We start from the raw sequence: 19,775 nt of genomic DNA, 5'->3' as shown, positions 1-19,775 counted from the left end.
CGAGTGGTCGCTCCATTCCAGAGTGGTACGCAAGATCTTCCGAGAGTGGGGCACCCCCTCGGTGGACCTTTTCGCCTCTCAGACCAACCACAAGCTGCCTCTGTTCTGTTCCAGACTACAGGCACACGGCAGACTAGCGTCGGATGCCTTTCTCCTCCATTGGGGGACCGGTCTCCTGTATGCTTATCCTCCCATACCTTTGGTGGGGAAGACCTTACTGAAGCTCAAGCAAGACCACGGCACCATGATTCTGATAGCGCCTTTTTGGCCCCGTCAGATCTGGTTCCCTCTTCTTCTGGAGTTGTCCTCCGAAGAACCGTGGAGATTGGAGTGTTTTCCGACTCTCATCTCGCAGAACGACGGAGCGCTGCTGCACCCCAACCTTCAGTCTCTGGCTCTCAGGGCCTGGATGTTGAGGGCGTAGACTTCACTTCGTTGGGTCTGTCTGAGGGTGTCTCCCGTGTCTTGCTTGCCTCTAGGAAGGATTCCACTAAAAAGAGTTACTTTTTCAAGTGGAGGAGGTTTGTCGTTTGGTGTGAGAGCAAGGCCCTAGAACCTCGTTCTTGCCCTGCACAGAACCTGCTTGAATACCTTCTGCACTTATCAGAGTCTGGCCTCAAGACCAACTCAGTAAGGAATCACCTTAGTGCGATTAGTGCTTACCATTCTCGTGTAGAGGGTAAAGCTATCTCTGGAGAGCCTTTAGTCGTTCGATTCATGAGAGGCTTGCTTTTGTCAAAGCCCCCTGTCAAGCCTCCTGCAGTGTCATGGGATCTCAACGTCGTCCTCACCCAGCTGATGAAACCTCCTTTCGAGCCACTGAATTCTTGCCATCTGAAGTACTTGACCTGGAAGGTCATTTTCTTGGTGGCAGTTACTTCAGCTCGTAGGGTCAGTGAGCTCCAAGCCCTAGTAGCTCATGCTCCATATACTAAATTTCATCACAACAGAGTAGTCCTCCGCACTCACCCTAAGTTCCTGCCAAAGGTGGTGTGGGAGTTCCATCTTAACCAGTCAATTGTCTTGCCAACATTCTTCCCAAGACCGCATACCCGCCCTGCTGAACGTCAGCTGCACACATTGGACTGCAAAAGAGCATTGGCCTTCTACTTGGAGCGGACACAGCCCCACAGACAGTCCGCCCAATTGTTTGTTTCTTTCGACCCCAATAGGAAAGGGGTCGCTGTCGGGAAACGCACCATCTCCAATTGGCTAGCAGATTGCATTTCCTTCACTTACGCCCAGGCTGGGCTGACTCTTGAGGGTCATGTCACGGCTCATAGTGTCAGAGCCATGGCAGCGTCGGTGGCCCACTTGAAGTCAGCCACTATTGAAGAGATTTGCAAGGCTACGACGTGGTCATCTGTCCACACATTCACATCACATTACTGCCTCCAGCAGGATACCCGACGCGACAGTCGGTTCGGGCAGTTAGTGCTGCAGAATCTGTTTGGGGTGTAAATCCAACTCCACCCTCCAGGACCCGAATTTATTCTGGTCAGGCTGCACTCTCAGTTAGTTGTTCTTCGTAGGTCAATTTCTGTTATACCCTCGCCGTTGCGAGGTTCAATTGACCTGGGTTCTTGTTTTGAGTGAGCCTGAGAGCTAGGGATACCCCAGTCGTGAGAACAAGCAGCCTGCTTGTCCTCGGAGAAAGTGAATGATACATACCTGTAGCAGGTGTTCTCCGAGGACAGCAGGCTGATTGTTCTCACCTACCCTCCCTCCTCCCCTTTGGAGTTGCGTTTTTGATCTTTTTTGCTTGTCATTCAACTGAGCGGGAACGGTCGCGCACGGGCGGGAAGACGGGACCGCCCGCGAAGTTTTGTTCCGGTTGGTGGGGGCTGCCGTGGACGTCAACCCAGTCGTGGGAACAATCAGCCTGCTGTCCTCGGAGAACAGCTGCTACAGGTATGTATCATTCGCTACCCCTGTTTCTCCTTTCCTCCAGGGTATACATGTTCAGGTCAGCAAGTCTCTCCTCATACGTCTTGTCACACAAATCCCATACAATTCTCATAGCTTTTCTTTGCACCGTTTCAATTCTTTTTATGTCCTTAGCAAGATACGGCCTCCAAAACTGAACACAATACTCCAGGCGGGGCCTCACTAATGACTTATACAGGGGCATCAACACCCCCTTTCTTCTGCTGGTCACACCTCTCTTTATACAGCCTAGCAACCTTCTAGCTACGGCCACCACCTTGTCACACTGTTTCGTCGCCTTCAGATCCTCAGATACTATCACCCAGTGGTGTGCTGGAGCCGGCTCGCAAGAGCCAGTTGTTAAACTTTCTACTGACTTGCGAGCCGGTTGTTAAAAATCGCGAGCCGGCTCTGGCTCTCCTCCCTCCTTCCGGATCGGTCCCTCACCGACTCCTTGTCCTTCTAATTCTTCGGGGCAGGCAGTCTTGCCTGCCCGCTGCCAGCTGACTCTCCCCCGTTGCCGATTCGCGCTTTAAAAATGGCTGCCGAGACTTCCAGAGGCGGCCTCGCGAGACTTCTGCTGAAGTCTCGGCGGCCATTTTGAAGCACAAACCGGCAGCGGGGGAGAGTCAGCGCTGGCAGCGGGCAGGCATGACTGCCTGCCCCGAAGAATTAGAAGGACAAGGAGTCGGTGAGGGATCGGATCCGGAGGGAGGGAGGAGAATTTCGCTGAAGGGAGTTCTCCAAGGGAGTTGGGAGTCGCTGGGCATGGGTGGATGGAGGGGAGAGAAGGGTCGCTGGGTATGGGTGCATGCAGGGCAGGGGAAAGGAGGGTCACTGGGTGTGGGTGCATGCGGGGCAGGGGAGGGGAGGGGAGATGAGGGTCACTGCTGGACATGGGTGGATGGAGGGCAGGGGAGAGGAGGGTCACTGCTGGACATGGGTGGATGGAGGGCAGGGGAAAAGAGGGTCACTGGGTATGGGTGCATGCAGGGCAGGGGAGGGAAGGGTCGCTGGACATGGGTGGATGGAGGGCAGGGGGGAGAAGGGTCGCTGGACATGGGTGGATGGAGGGCAGGGGAGAGGAGGGGAGAGAGAAGAAATGCTGGACATGGATGGAGGGGGGTGGGGAAGAGTGAGGAAGGAGATGAGATGAGGGGAAGAAGAGAGGAGAAAAACTGCACATGGATGAAGAAAATAGGCAGAAGCTGAGGACCAGAAATGAAGAAGAAAGGAGGAAAGGAAAGAAATAAATGGAAAGGAAGCCTTGGAAACGGAGTTCAGAGGACAGATAGCAGCAGAATCGGATACTGGGCCAGCATGATCAGAAAAACAGTCACCAGACAACAAAGGTAGAAAAAAATCATTTTATTTTCATTATAGTATTTGGAATATGTTCACTTTGAGAATCAGGTGCTCAACATTAAAAGTTTATATTTATTTATTTATGGCATTTTATCGCACATTAAACATGAATTAGATTGGAACCTGGGATCATTTAATTTTTTTTCCTGGAGGAATGCATTGCCACCCCCCCTCAGGCTCTCTCCCCGGCTATGAGAATCAGGTGCTCAACATTAAAAGTTTATATTTATTTATTTATGGCATTTTATCGCACATTAAACATGAATTAGATTGGAACCTGGGATCATTTAATTTTTTTTCCTGGAGGAATGCATTGCCACCCCCCCTCAGGCTCTCTCCCCGGCTATAGCCAGCTCTGCAATTTGGAGGGGGCGCAGAGGGGGACGGGGTGAGCAGAGGGGGACTGGGGAGAGAGCCTGTTGTTAAACATTAACCAGCACACCACTGCTATCACCCCAAGATCCCTCTCCCTGTCCGTACCTATCAGACTCTCACCAGCTAACACATACGTCTCCCGTGGATATCTACTCCCTAAGTGCATCACTTTGCATTTCTTCGCATTGAATTTTAATTGCCAAACCTTAGACCATTCTTCTAGCTTCCTCAGATTCTTTTTCATGTTTTCCACTCCCTCCCGGATGTCCACTCTGTTACAAATCTTAGTATCATCCGCAGATAGGCAAACTTTGCCTTCTAACACTTCAGCAATGTCACTCACAAATATATTGAACATCGTCAAGCAGTCTCTTTGCTACACAAATTTTCAGGTTTTCATAAAATGCATCTGGACAGATTGGAGGGTCGTCTTTCCTATCTACTGACAGCAGTAATTGATGTTTTGTAGTAAGGTCCAGGATTTTGTTTTCTCTCTTCAAAAATTTGAATGAGACTTTTAATTTTGTTGTTTGCTCTGTATAGATCCATACTATGTTCTTGTAGATCTAGGCTTAGTTCAGACTGTTCTTGAAGTGCATCACACATTAATCCTAAGTCTAACGTAAATTCTACAGATGTAATTTTCCTTTGTAGACCATCATACATGCTTCTGTCTTTACTGTCTCTGGTAAAATCATTCTTAGCTTCTTCAAAATGAAGTACCAATGCTTCATAGTCCTGCCATACTGCAGAAACTGAGCGGAAACTAGACGCTACCCAGTGAGTGCTTAAAATCTGACCAATTTTCAAAAGCTGAATATCTAGTGTATTTGCATACAACTGTAATTCTCTACCATTTTTCAGCGAAGCATGGTACAGCACATACAGCTTATTAATGAATGATTTGAATCTATTTATTCCTGAAACAGTTTTTACAGCATCATGGACTGACAATTCTAACCTGTGATTAGCACAATGCCATATAAGAACTGATGGAAATGTGTCTTTTAGCAATTTCTTAACTCCACCATGAGCCCCCAACATTACATTTGCTCCATCACAAGCAACAGAAACCAAATAAACCTGCAGGCATTCCTCTGTCATACAAATAGACTTGAGATGATGAAGCAAAGAGCTGAAAATTCCTTTTGCTGTTACATCTGGTAATTCAATTAAATCAAGAAATAAATTTACTGGTGTAGGCATTCCGCAATCTGTGATAAATACCCGGGAGTATACAATCAATGTGAATTTTTGACTGAGGGTTGTTCCTTCATCAATTATTAATGATATTTTACTTTTAGAATTTACAATTTTTTGAAACAAGTTTTTTTCTCATTCCATTACTGATGTAATGAACAATGTTGATGCGTGCATTTGTTCAGTGAAGAATGTGGCCCATGTCAAGACCATTAAGTTCCTGTACATCTATTTCAGCTTCAAAATGATTAAAGCACTGGTTCTTCTTTACCACTTTATAAGCTGTGTGAAAGATTTTGGCAGTTATCTCTTATGCAAAAACTAAAACGTACTCCCTGTTGTTAAAGTAATACAACTTTACATAAAATTTTAATTTCTTTAATATATAAATGTGAATATAAACAACACCAAACATATATATCCACAAAGTACCCTCAGTATTCCTAAGGATCTCCCCTACTCACTTCCAATCACACCCACACATACCCATTCCGTACCCAGCTGATATCAGATACATATCTATAAATACATTAAATAGTCACATGCTTTGCTGTTTTGTATTCCGAAGTGGTTTATGATGCGTTTGCCACTCGTCAAGGGCTTTATAAGTTTTTCAGAGAGCTGCGGCTTTGTTTATTTTTTGGTGAATCACAGATGAATGAAGGGGTGGGTATGGTTTGGCCCCGTACAGGGTGAAATCCAGATGGCTCCCGCCGGGTCCCCCGGATTCTTCTATTATGGCATTTCAAAAACTGGTACTTAGAGAATTGGATAGAATGGAGGAGACCAATATGCCTTATAGATACAATCTTACGTTAGATCAACATCTGAGTATTCAACAACTGGCCAATAATGAACAAATAGTGATAGTACGGGCCAACAAGGGAGGGTCTACGGTGGTCTTGGATAAACAAAAATATATTGAGGAAGGGTTGCGTCAACTACAGCAGGTTGAGTTTTATGATCATTTAAATGATGATCCCATGCAATATCTTAAAGATTTAATAGTTGGATATGTGGGAAATGCTGTGTTGGATGGTGTTCTTTCAGAACGGGAACAGCGGTTTCTTTGCCATCCGAACCCAAAGATTCCTTATATATATTTTATTCCCAAGGTTCACAAGACCACGGTGGACCCCCCGGGGCGGCCCATTGTGTGTACAAGGGATTCAGTGTTGGAACCCCTTTCTAAATTTGTGGATAGGTTCCTCCAACCTTTGGTTAGTAAAGCTGCTTCATATGTCCGTGATTCTACTGTCTTTGGAACATATTGCGCTTCAAGGGATCATGAGGGATGAGATTCTTTTGGTGGGGCTGGACGTAGTAGCCCTGTATACAAATTTGACCCAAGATGGGGTTATAGAGGTGGCATGGTCTTTTCTGGAATTGTGTGATATACCTATGAATAAGCGACTGATTTTACGTCAGTTTCTGGCCTGGGTTATCAGGTTTAATTATTTTCAATTTGAAAAAATCTTTTATGTTCAAAAAAGAGGTATAGCCATGGGGGCCACTGTTGCGCCCTCATTGGCTTGCCTTTACATGACAGATTTCGAGGTGAAGCACGTCTATACCTCCCCATGGCACAAAAATGTTGTGCTGTTGCGGCGGTATATAGACGATGTTATATTGATATGGAAGGGTCCTGAAAAAGATTTGAGAGAATGTATAGGAGCCTTGAATAGGGTGGACCCCTGTGTTAAATTTACGGCACGGGTCTCCAGGGAGGTTATTGAAATTCTGGATATTAAAATCAGTAAAACAGAGTTGGGTACTTTGTCTACCTCTATTTACAGGAAAAGTACCGACAGGAACACCCTTCTACATTATTCAAGTTATCATCATGCTGCTTTGAGACGGGGACGGGTGTTCCTGTGGGGCAATATTTAAGGTTACGGAGATTGTGTTCTTCCCTGGATGACTTTAAAAGGCAAGCACAAAATTTGACAGATAGATTTATTCAGCGGGGGTATCCCTTATCGGTTCTAAGACGTGCATATAAACGTGCTCGATATGCCCAGAGAGACTGGTTGTTGGTCCCGAAACAGAAGTCTATGGTCAGACCACTTGCCTGTGTTCTTCCGTTTTCCCATCATGCTCCGGCCATAGGTCAGGTGATCCACAAATTCTGGCACATCTTGAGTGTTCATTCAGTGATAAGAGAACATCCCAAAGTGGCTTATAGCCGCAAGTCTAATTTAGGTGAACTTTTGAAAAGACCAAGGCCATTGACATATGGGGGGCATCACTCCTCATGTAATAATTGTGTATTTTGCAAGCATGCTATTCAAACTGATGCCATAAGAATCCCTGGGTCCAATAGGTTCTTTTATCTTCGTTCACGTACTAATTGTAATAGCGAACGTATTGTTTACTGTATAGTATGTCCGTGTGATAAATACTATATTGGTCATACCAGGAGGAAATTAAAGAATAGGCTGGCAGAACATGTGAGCAATGTAAGAATTTTGAGGAGTGATGCCCCCCTGGTTGCACATTGGGTGGAACATAAGCACACAATTGATGATATTAAATGTTTGGTGCTTGTACAGGTTCCATTGTCCGATCGTGGAGGCAATGTGAGCGATCAGCTGTTCAATATAGAACAGCGGTTTATATTTCAATGGAGGACTGTGGCGCCTCAGGGGTTAAATCTTGAGGTGGAGTGGATATAAAGTTCTGACGTATATTGGGGGTGTGGCCTGTTTGGATATTTGAGAGGGGCCGGAAGGGATCGGAATGTGAGTGTCATCATTTCCTGGCCGCGCAGACTTTGAAACAACCCACTGGGTAAGCTGCCTAATGAGAAATTATTATTATTATTATTTGATTTAGGATGGTTTAATTAGTTTATATTAAGTTGTAGTGAAGTTTGATGGGGGGATTAAATATGGGATGTTATATGAGTCCTTTTAGGTTGGAGGCTGTGGTTCTCCTGAGGAAGCCAAGATTGAAATGCGGTCTCGCATTGAGAACCGGGAATGAGAATTAATTTTAATCGAGGATGCACTGAAGGTGTTCTCAGTATTTGGACTCTCTATGGGCTGACGCTCACATCACACAATGGATTTTGATGTCTAAGCCGGTTAACAGCATACGATGATGCCAGCAGTGGACTTTTGAAAGAACAAGCTCACATTTCACATAGCGTCACACTGGATATAAGTGTATGGCGATCTTGCTGGACATTTAGATAAACAATTATTGGGACTGTCTCAAGGCTGCTTCTTTAACTCCGTACTTTGGAATACAAAACAGCGAAGCATGTGACTATTTAATGTATTTATAGATATGTATCTGATATCAGCTGGGTACGGAATGGGTATGTGTGGGTGTGATTGGAAGTGAGTAGGGGAGATCCTTAGGAATACTGAGGGTACTTTGTGGATATATATGTTTGGTGTTGTTTATATTCACATTTATATATTAAAGAAATTAAAATTTTATGTAAAGTTGTATTACTTTAACAACAGGGAGTACATTTTAGTTTTTGGTTAAGTTGTTTGTACTTTGTTTGAAGATTTTCCCATTATTTGTTTATTAGTTATCTCTTATGACCAGTAGATTTTATACAAACATTCTCTAGCACGTCTTTGTTGGCTTCTGTCACCAATTTCAAAGCAGCTTTATGAGATAAACTTTCCTTGTGGTCAAATAATTTCGTATGTATGTTAGCTGCTGCTGTCGTGTTTCACCAAAATAAGTGATTTCATTATTGGCCCACTCTTTTGATATTTTCATTCCCATCTTTTTCTCAATACCAAGCGTTCCAACTTTCTGACATGGCTTGCAACCTAGTTTTTTTATTTTGTATAGAAAGCCAGTCATATTTTTGGCAAAATTCATTCTTTTGTTCTAAAGTCCAACAAGTAGGCCAACAATTGTCATTATTTTGTTGTTCAATACAAGACGATGCTGAAGCAAGTACTTCAGGCTCAATTGATTTCGTCTTCATTATCAACTAATTTCCTTTTACTAGGTATGAAAAGTAACGTGATTTTTTTCATTATAAACAATTTCTGTAAGCTGTTACAGCTCCAGTACACCCAAATGACACAAACCAGACTAGCACACAGACCGGGAAATAGCAGAACAGTCTTGTCAAATCTGAAACACTACTACTACTAAACATTTCTATAGCGCTACTAGATTTACGCAGCGCTGTACAAATCTCAGAACCTAACAAACCTCACGTCATAAAGGTAAGGGAAGGGCTTTTTCCATTCAGTTAGTGCATCAGTTAGTCCACTGCAGTGTCCCCTAGGGTGCCCGGTTGGTGTTCTGGCATGTGAGGGGGACCAGTGCACTAGGAATGCTGGCTCCTCTCACAACCAAATGGCTTGGATTTGGTTGTTTCTGAGATGGGCGTCCTCGGTTTCCATTATCGCCGAAAATCAGGGATGACCATCTCTAAGGTCGACCTAAATGTTGAGATTTTAGCGTACCAGACCGTATTATCGAAACGAAAGATGGACGCCCATCTTGTTTCGATAATACGGGTTCCCCCACCCCTTCGCGAGGACGTCCTCAGGAAAACTTGGGCACCCCTTTCGATTATGCCCCTCCACGAAATTCAAATGGCAGAAGCAGCAGTAACACAAAATATAACATCATCTATCCCTATTGTCCAGAATCAACCCTAACCTTCCCAGCCCCCCATCCATCTCTGTAGCCCAGCATCAGCTTTGCCCCCACTCCTCCCTGTAGCCCAGGCCAGCCCTACCCATTCTCCATATTGAGGCATCTCCCCCACCCCCCACTGATATCCCCCTGTCTACACTTATCCAGCATAATTCCAACTTTGTCCCCTTCCCCCACCCCCGTTCAGCCCCTTATCCATTCCCATTCCTTCAGTTTTCAGGCCCATTCTTCTTACCTTGCTTACACTGCTGCAGTCACAGTAGCTGGGTCAGTCTCTGAAGGCAGTAACTTGTGCTGGGGAGGCACTGTAGCAGAGGATATACAGGCAGCACTCCCTCAGAAAGATCCTCAGGGTTGGCCAGAGCCTGGAGGGCGGGGGAGGGGGGTTGCGCCCACAGCAGACACTTGTCCTTTCAAGGAGCCTGGGGGGGTGCAGCAGTCTAGGAGCTTGGGGGGGATGTAAAAATCTAGGAGCTTGGGAGGGGCTGCAGCAGCAGCAGTCTTGCCTTTGCTGGAAGCCTGGAACCTCGGGGGTGGGCTGCCCACAGCAATCCTGTCCTCTAAGCCCTGGTGCTAGGGGGCTGTGCTGGAGGAGCTTGCTTGCTGCCCTGGCTTGAACCGGCCTCTCTGATGATATGTTGCAGCCCGCACGGGGGGGGGGGGGGGGGGGGGGGGGGTGAAAGCACAAACAGCCTGCCAGTGCTCAGCTCTTCCCTGCCTGTTGCAGGCTTTTTTTCAACTTCGGAGCAGACGGAGGGAGCAGTGGTGCTGGTGACTTGTTTCACTGATGGTTCTCTGTCCTGCACATTGCGATTCAACGGCAGTGCACAAAGGCAGTAAGGAGCAGGACCTGGCTTCACAACACGCACGTGCCATTGATCAGGTGACCTCTTTGCTACTGTCGGGTGCGTGCTGTTGCTGGGCCTGCCTGCCGAAGCTGATAGGATAAGGTTGGTAAAGAGTAGTTACTTACCTGTAACAGGTGTTCTCCGAAGACAGCAGGCTGCATATTCTCACAAGTGGGTGACGTCACGTCGGCCCCGGAGGATTTTAAAGCAAAATCTAAAAATCTCTTTTACGGCGTTCCGTCGCGCGAGCGATCGCACTGCGCATGTGCGCACACATCTTCCCGCTCGCTGTGCGGACACGCCCCTCCGTTAATTCCAAAAGATGAAGGAGACAACTCCAAAAGGGGAAGGTGGGAGGGTTTGTGAGAATATGCAGCCTGCTGTCTTCGGAGAACACCTGTTACAGGTAAGTAACTACTCTTTCTCCAAAGACAAGCATGCTGATATTCTCACAAGTGGGGTATCCCTAGCTTCCAGGCTTACATAACACAACAAACAGTGGTCAATCGAGTCTCGCAACGGCGAGGCCAGAATAAAAATTGACCTGAAAAGAAGAAACATCTAAATGAGTGTAGCCTGGAACAGAACAAAAATGGGCCTAGGAGGGTTGGAGTTGGATTCTAAACCCCAAATAAGTTCTGCAGCCCCGACTGCCCAAACCGACTGTCGCGTCGGCTATCCTGCTGAAGGCAGTAGTGAAATGTGAATGTGTGGACTGATGACCACACCGCAGCCTTGTAGATCTCTTCAGTAGTGACTGATCTTAGATGAGCCACCGACTCAGCCATGGCTCTAATTTTGTGAGCCGTGACATGGCCCTCTAGAGTCAGTCCAGCTTGGACAAAAACGAAGGAGATGCAATCTGCTAGCCAAGAAGAAATGGTGCGGTTTCCGACAGCAACTGGCATTAAAAGAAATAAACAACTGGGCGGACTGTCTGAGGGAGCTCGTCCGCTGCACGTAAGAAGTGCGCAGCTTGCTTTTAGCCAGGGCTTGTAAGATGAGGGAGAAAGAATGTTGGCAAGACAATTGACTGGATCAGTTGGTACTCTGATACCAGCGCCAGTAAGAACTTTGTCTGCATGCGGAGAACTACTCTGTTAAGATAAGATGTAAGGTAAGGCGCTTGAGCTACTAGAGTCTGAAGCTCACCGGCCTTACGAGTTGAAGGAACAGCCACCAAGGAAAACGACCTTCCAGGTCCAATACTTCAGATGGCAGGAATCCAGTGGCCCGAATTAAGCTTGCAGCAGCTGGATGAAAAACGACATTGAGACCCCAAGATACTGGATAAGGAGTGATAGGGGCTTTGACCAAAGCATAACAGCCAACTTTCAAAATTATTGGGGGTGCTAAGCCCAACAGAAATAACCCCCCCTAGACACATACAAGGAATTCTCTCACTATTGGGGGAGAAATAAACCTCTCATGAAGTGGACAGCTAAAGGCTAACCTTCTACATGTTGATGATAAGCTCTTATTGCACGAAGATGAACACTGACAGAGTTGGTCTTGAGACCAGACTCAGACAGGTGTAGAAAGAACTCAAGCAAGGTCTGTATAAGACAAGAGGCAGGATCTAGGGCCTTGCTGTCACACCAGACGGCAAACCTCTTCCATGAAAAAGAATAACACCTCTTTGTGGAATCTTTTCTGGAAGCAAGCAAGAGTCGGGAGACACTCTCTGGAAGACTCAACGAAACCCACACTCTCAACATCCAGACCGTGTGAGCCAGAGATTGGAGGTTGGGATGTAGAAGTGCCCCCTCGTTCTGCGTAATGAGAGCTGGAAAACATTCCAACTCCAGAAGAAGAGGGAATCATATCTGACGCAGCTAGAAGGGAGCAATCAGAATCATGGCTCCACAATCTTGCTTGAGAATCAGCAAAGTCTTTTCCACCAGATGTATGGGAGGATACGCATACAGAAAGCCTGTCCCCCAATGAAGGAGAAAGGCATCCGATGCTAGCCTGCCGTGAACCTGCAGCCTGGAACAGAACTGAGGGACTTTGTGATTGGACTAAGTAGCAAAAAGATCCACTGAGGGGGTATCTCACTTCCGGAAGATCTTTCGAGCTACAGCCATGCTCAACAACCATGTCTGTAGCATTATCCTGCTCAGCCTGTCGGCCAGACTGCTGTTTACGCCAACTAGATAAGTGGCTTGGAGAAAACATGCCGCGTTGGCGGACCCACCGCTACATCTGCATGGCATCCTGACTCAGAGGGCAAGATCCAGTACTCCTTTGTTATCGAGTACATCACAACCCGATTGTTTGGTTGAATTAAAATAATTTGGTTGGATAGCCAGGAAGGATGCAACCTTCGTCAGCAGCTTTTGTGACTGAGTAAGTTGGACGGGACGCCTCAGAATCAAAATGGAGAGAATTGACCACCTCTGAAGGGAATTCCGAAAACTGGTGAACAGTTGGGTCACAACCTCTAGATACCCTGAACTTGATACCACTGGGAAGCTAGGATGCACTGAGCGGATGTCATGTGTAAAAGTGCCATGGGAGTTACGTGAACTGTGGAAGCCATGTGCCTAGAAGTCTCAATATTTACTTTGCTGTAATCTGTTGAGACGGGCAATCATCGTGTTAAGGGAACACATGCACTCCCAGTCCATGAAGATACGCTGCAACAACAGCCAGGCACTAGGAAAAACATACTCTGGACGCAAAGTGGGTATAAGTATCCTGTAAGTCCAGAGAGCATAACCAATCGTTTTCCTGAAGTATGGGAAGAAGGATGCCCAGGGAAAGCATCCTGAACCAAATATCTGTTTACGCCCCTTATGTCTATGATGGGACGCAACCCACAAGGAAGCACCTGGAACAGAATCTCAACCCTTCTTGCCCTGGTGGAACGGGCTCGACTGCATCGGCGCTGAGAAAGGCAGAGAGTTCCTCTGCAAGTACTCACTTGTGATGGAAGCTAAAGGATTAAGCTCCCAATGAGCAATGTGGAGGGTATGATTCCAGATTGAGAATGTATCCTAACCGGACTATTTGAAAAACCCACCGGTTGGAGGTTAAAAGAAGTCACCTTTGGTGGAGAAAATTTAAACTTCCCCCCGACAGGCAGATTGGCCGGTACGGTTTGTTTGTTTGTTTTTTTTAAATTTTTTTTATAGTGGCTATGCTGAATTGGAGCCAGTCAAAAACCCCTCCCTGGTTTCTGCGGAATAGCTGCAGGGGTTTGATTAGGTGCATGCCGTTGACTAGAACGAGCGTGCTGAGGCATAGCCTGAACCGGCTGTCGAGAAGTAGGAGTATACGTACGATCCCTTAAGGCACAAGGAAAACTACTCTTCTCTTTAAAGAACTTCCGAGATGAGGAAGTGTATGCACAGAATATTTACAATTTTCTGCTGAGTCCCCTCCTCCAGGTGAGAGGCACACAGTCATGAGAGTCTGCGCATCACTATACCTAGAGCAGAAATCTAGATGTTACATTACAAGTGTCGAAAATGCCCCTGGACAGGAACCTGCGACACACCGTGTGCTACCTGACCACCTGGTGAAAAGGTTTAGCCTACTCCGGTGGGAATGCTCGTAAAGATCTGGCAGGACTTGATTTTGGACGCGATCATGCCAGCCTGGTACGCCATTCTCCCAAAAGAGGCTAGGGATGTATGCTCTGGCCCCGGGGGCACCGAAGCAAGTTCTTAGAACTCCTATCTGTTCTGAGAGCAGAATCCACTGGCAGAAGACTTAGGTGAAGATGGATAGTCCAGGACCTCGAGCATCTGGGGCCTTGGGCTGATTCACAATCTCCACTGTAATGTCGAGATAGATAGAAGATCTAGAGAATTCTCAGCAGAGAAAACCCCATGACCTTCATGTTCATCAGATGAGCCATCATTGAACTGAGCTAACTACTCAAACAGAGCAGCTCAGATCCAAACCCGTCCGATATGGAGGCGCGGTAACTTCTACGACGGGGTCGAGAAGTTGACTCTCCAGACGACTCTAGTGAAGGAGAATCGACCCAGTAGGCTGCGAACACCAATACCGGAGGCAGCATCGGTGAAGGAGATCTAATCCCAGGTGAAAAGCTAGATGCCGCAGGAGGCGCTAGCACCAATGGCATCCGATGGTACCCATGGTACCGAAGCCGAGGGCAGAATCTGGAAATGCAGGGGAATCGAAACCAGACTGCCAGATGACTTGCGTGTCCATAACAGAGATGGTACCGATAGTACCCATGGCACCGATGGTACGATGGTACACATGGTACCGATGACCTCCGGTACCAATGGTACCCATGGCACTGATGGTACCTGGTACCGATGATAGTCATGATATCTGGTATCGATGGTACCCATGATACCTGGTACCGATGGCACCGACGGTACCGATGGTACACATGGTACCGACGGTACCCATGATACCCGGTACCGACGGTGCCCATGATACCTGGTACCAATGGCACCCATGGTACTGATGGTACCTGGTACCGATGATAGTCATGATATCTGGTATCGATGGTACCCATGCACCGATGGTATCCATGATACCTGATACCGATGGTACCCATGGTACCGATGATACCTGGTACCGATGGTACCCATGATACCCGGTACTGATGGCCGATGATACCTGGTACCGATGGTACCCATGGTACCGATGATACCCATGACATCTGGTACCGATGTCCCGATGGTACCGACGTCCGATGCCAGGATACCTCCATAACAGAGGGAGCAACGCTCTCGGCACCGACCGATGTCTGATGCCCGGATACCTCCATAACAGAGGGAGCAAAGCTCTGGTCCTCTTGGGCATCCCTGGCAAGTAGCATACGTCTCGTCTTTGAGACACTACTTGCACTTCTCAGGGAGATGATCCGGCCCAAGACACATCCGCCGATGCGCCCGAATGACCTGCAAAGCAGGAGGCGCCGAGGCAGGTGGAGACCCACTTGATGCATCACTGTACCCAGCGTGCATCGGTCTCTATCGGACTCAAAAATTGATCTCCTTTGGGCATCCCTGGCAAGTAGCATACGTCTCGTCTTTGAGACACTACTTGCACTTCTCAGGGAGATGATCCAGCCCAAGACACATCCGCCGATGCGCCCGAATTACCTGTAAAGCAGGAGGCGCCGAGGCGGGCATCCGGTTGCAGCGGGTACAAGGCTTAAATAGAGTGGTGTGCTGGAACAGGCTCTCACAGCTCTCGAGAGCCATTTGTTAAGTTTAAAAGAATTTTGGGACTTTAACAAATGGATACTAAAATGTGGGCTTGTTTTACTTTGCTGGCGAGAGAGAGCCCACAGATAACAATTTACCAGCACACTCTTGTTTAATAAGAAAAAAGAAAAAAAGAAACTTATAAAGAAAAACTGTTTTGATTCTCATTTCAGGCACAGCCCCTTGTGACTCTGGCAATCACTTAACCTTTCCTTGCCCCAGGTACAAAAAGTACCTGTATATGTAAGCCACAATGAGCCTGCCATGAGAAAGTACAATGAAAAAATAAAGAACACCCAAAAGGGTAAAATAAAAAAGAGATTTAACTCCGAGGACCTGAAGAAAACACGAAGCACTAACGAACTCCGTGTCTCCTCAGACGCGGAAAAAGAAGAACTGAGGGGCGTGTCCGCACAGCGAGCGGGAAGATGTGTGCGCACATGCGCAGTGCGATCACTCGCGCGACGGAACGCCGTAAAAGAGATTTTTAGATTTTGCTTTAAAATCCTCCGGGACCGACGTGACGTCACCCACTTGTGAGAATATCAGCCTGCTTGTCTTTGGAGAACTTTGTTTAACTTGATACTTCAACTTCAATTCAGCCGCCGCCATAGCGGAGCCACTCAGCGGGAGACTCGGACTTCCGTGAGAGTGCTGTCAGCCTGAGAACAAGTTTTAAAAGGTGTCAGTATGCTGTACCAGTGCGTACCGGCACAAAAAAAGCACTACTTTAATGGCACCTTAGCACCCAGATGACGTTATTGAATTGGTGCTAAGTGAACAACATTGGTGCGTCTAGTCTGAGGTGCCAAGTTATAGAATTGCCCTTCATGACCCAAGATTAGAAGGAGCCACACACTGATGCCCTAAGTGCTATATACCATTACCTGTTGTTCTTTAGTCATATGTGGCCTTTGATTGAAATGTACCTTTGCTATGTATCCTCCTTATTTATTTATTTACTTATTATTATTTTTTTCTTTCACCAATTTTGTAGAATTGTTCACTGTTGCCTAGATGTTGCTTTTTGATTGCATTTGTATTGAAAATCAATAAAAATACTAAGACATAAGTGGTCACTACCCGTACTGTTCATTTTAGAGTGTGGGAGCATTTACTCACAGAGCGAGGCTAATTTTCAGCTTTCGATCTTACCTAGGTAAATTCTTTTGAAAATTGACTCCTTAAGGATGACAGATACTTAAATCCATAATTGTCTGATAACACACAGAAAAAATAAATAAATAAAAATAAAAGTCACAATACCTTTTATTAAATTTAGATATTAGATATGTATCATATGTCAAAGAATAAAGTGGTTGCTCAAAGCATATTCTAACCACAATCCAGCAGCGTAGCCAGACCTGCCATTTTGGCCGGGCCCCGCATTAACCTGGGTGGACTGTTCCCAACCCCACCCCTACACAGTAATTTTAAAATATTCCCTCCCCCACCCCCCCCCCGGCATTTTCTTCTGTCTCCCTCGGCCTACCTTGGCAGCGCTTTCTCCCTTCGCCATCCCCTCCCTCTCTTCTGATGACTCTCCCCGTCCGCGTGGTCTGTTTAATTTTAGTCCTTGAAGCGCCGTTCTTCCTCCAGGACCGCACCGGCGATTCCGATAGCCTTTTGCCAGCGTGCGTCGTCGGGGACGGGGCCTCTCAGGCGCGTCCTGAGGTGGGATGCGCCTAAGGAGAAGCCCCGCCCCCGACGATGCACGCTGGCAGAAGGCTATCGGAATCGCCGGTGCGGTCCTGGAGGGAGAACGGCGCTTCAAGGACTAAAATTAAACAGACCACGCGGATGGGGAGAGCCAGCAGAAGAGGCAGGAAAAGATGGCTTTGGGTTGGGGCTTGTTAGGGTGGGCGCTGGGCGGGCCTGAAGGAAAAGTAGCTGGGCCTGGGCCCGTCCAGGCCCACCCGTGGCTACGCCCCTGCCACAATCACTCAACTGCAAAACACTATGCACAACTTTGTGCAAAAACACACTCAGAACCTTACTGTACCATAAATATTACACTGGGCAGAACCTAATACACCAATATACCACCCATACGGAAAGTGCAGACCGTCAACAATATGAAACAAGGGATCATATCATCACAATTCTCATGTAGAGCCACAAAACACCCTAATTCATGTTTAATGTGGGATAAAATGCCATAAATAAGTAAATAAATATAAACTTTTAATGTTGAGCACCTGATTCTCAAAGTGGACATATTCCAAACACTATAATGAAAATAAAATGATCTTTTCTACCTTTGTAGTCTGGTGACTTTTTCTGATCATGCTGGTCCAGTATCGATTCTGTTGCTATCTGTGCTCAGTGCAGGTCAGGAAGTCAGCCAACACCCCCCCCCCCCCCCCTCCCCAGCTCTCCCAGCAGTAAGATAAACCATAAACCAATTTCTACAATTGGTTACACAAGGCTAGAGGGCTTTCACTGCAGCTCCTGCTGTGAGAAACAATTTAAACCTCTCAGAGCGCAGCAGGGGGGAGGCTTAGCCTGTCCAAGCCTCTTATACCGGGCGCCTATGATAGTAACATAGTAGATGACGGCAGAAAAAGACCTGCATGGTCCATCCAGTCTGCCCAACAAGATAAACTCATATGTGCTACTTTTTGTGTATACCTTACCTTGATTTGTATCTGTAATTTTCAGGGCACAGACCATATAAGTCTGCCCAGCACTAGCCCTGCCTCCCAACCACCAGCCCCGCCTCCCCCCTCGGCTCTGCCACCCAATCTCGGCTAAGCTTCTGAGGATCCATTCCCTCGGAACAGGATTCCTTTATGTTTATCCCATGCATGTTTGAATTCCGTTACTGTTTTCCTCTCCACCACCTCCCGTGGGAGAGCATTCCAAGCATCCACCACTCTCTCCGTGAAAAAATACTTCCTGACATTTTTCTTGAGTCTGCCCCCCTTCAATCTCATATCATGCCCTCTAGTTCTACTGCCTTCCCATCTACGGAAAAGGTTCGTTTGCAGATTAATACCTTTCAGATATTTGAACGTCTGTATCATATCACCCCTGTTTCTCCTTTCCTCCAGGATATACATGTTCAGGTCCGCAAGTCTCTTCTCATACGTCTAGAGAGGTGTGGTAGCCGTGTTAGTCCACTTTTAAAGGTAATCAATAGAAATCAAACAAAATAAAACATGGAAAAGAAAATAAGATGATACCTTTTTTATTGGACATAACTTAATACTTTTCTTGATTAGCTTTTGAAGGTTGCCCTTCTTCGTCAGATCGGAAATAAGCATTTCTTTTAGGAAATGGTTAAAGACTGTGATAAGGTAATCCCAGAAAGCCCATCTAGGGGGTAGATTTCCAGCAAAACAACCCTTAGGGATAAAGCTTATGGCCTTAGCCTAAGAGAAGAAAAGAAAAACTGGAATGCCCTCAGGAAACATGGATTAGGATTGTTCCTCCTAAGGTAGAGGTGGCGTTAACTTGTTTGGCATCCAGGGGGAGCCTTAATGAGAAAGTCCATTTCCCCTGGGTGGAAAAAAGAAAGATGTGCCTCATCAGGGGGAGCTGGGGGAGGAGCCATTCTCATCCCCAGCTGAAAATAGGCAGGCTTGAACCAGAAGGGCAGATAGGAAAGAGAAGAGAGCACCTGGGAAAATGACGGTGTCGCTCTATCCCACCTGAAGGTTATGGAGTATAGGGAGGAAGGTAACTCTAACTGTGAATAAGAAGATGGTGAACTGAATAGGAAGCCTGCTAAAGGAATTCCAGGTACTGCAAAAGGCAGTTGTGGGAAGCCACAAAAAGAAGCTTATTGGAGCAAGGAGCTGCCAGTCCTCAATAGTGAAGTGGACAGACCACAAAAAGAAGCTTGTTGAGTACTTTTTAAATGGGACTGGATACCTCTGGTGAGCAAGTAAAGGAGCCAAAGATTTGGAGGAGACTTTTGGGTTTGAAAACTATCAGTTTGCTGTTCTTCTTTTGTGTGTTATACTGGTGTTAAAACAACTGGGCTGGAATAAATGGAGAAAACCAGGAGTGGATCACTTTGTGGCCTTGACCTGAACTCATCTAAACTACAAGGCTGGGAGTGTTGACCAAGAGATAGAAGGGCTCAAAGGACCCAGGGATATTATCACAAGATGTATTTGTTTAAACGATTTATGTTTCTCTTTTATTTCTGTTTTGTTTTCACCTTGTTAAACTGCTTTGAATCTTTGTTTAGAGGGAGTTAGCGGTATATGTGGAT

Source organism: Microcaecilia unicolor, chromosome 3 (assembly GCF_901765095.1).
Source record: "Microcaecilia unicolor chromosome 3, aMicUni1.1, whole genome shotgun sequence".
Lineage (NCBI taxonomy): Eukaryota > Metazoa > Chordata > Amphibia > Gymnophiona > Siphonopidae > Microcaecilia > Microcaecilia unicolor.
Note: the sequence above shows the minus strand (reverse complement) of the source record.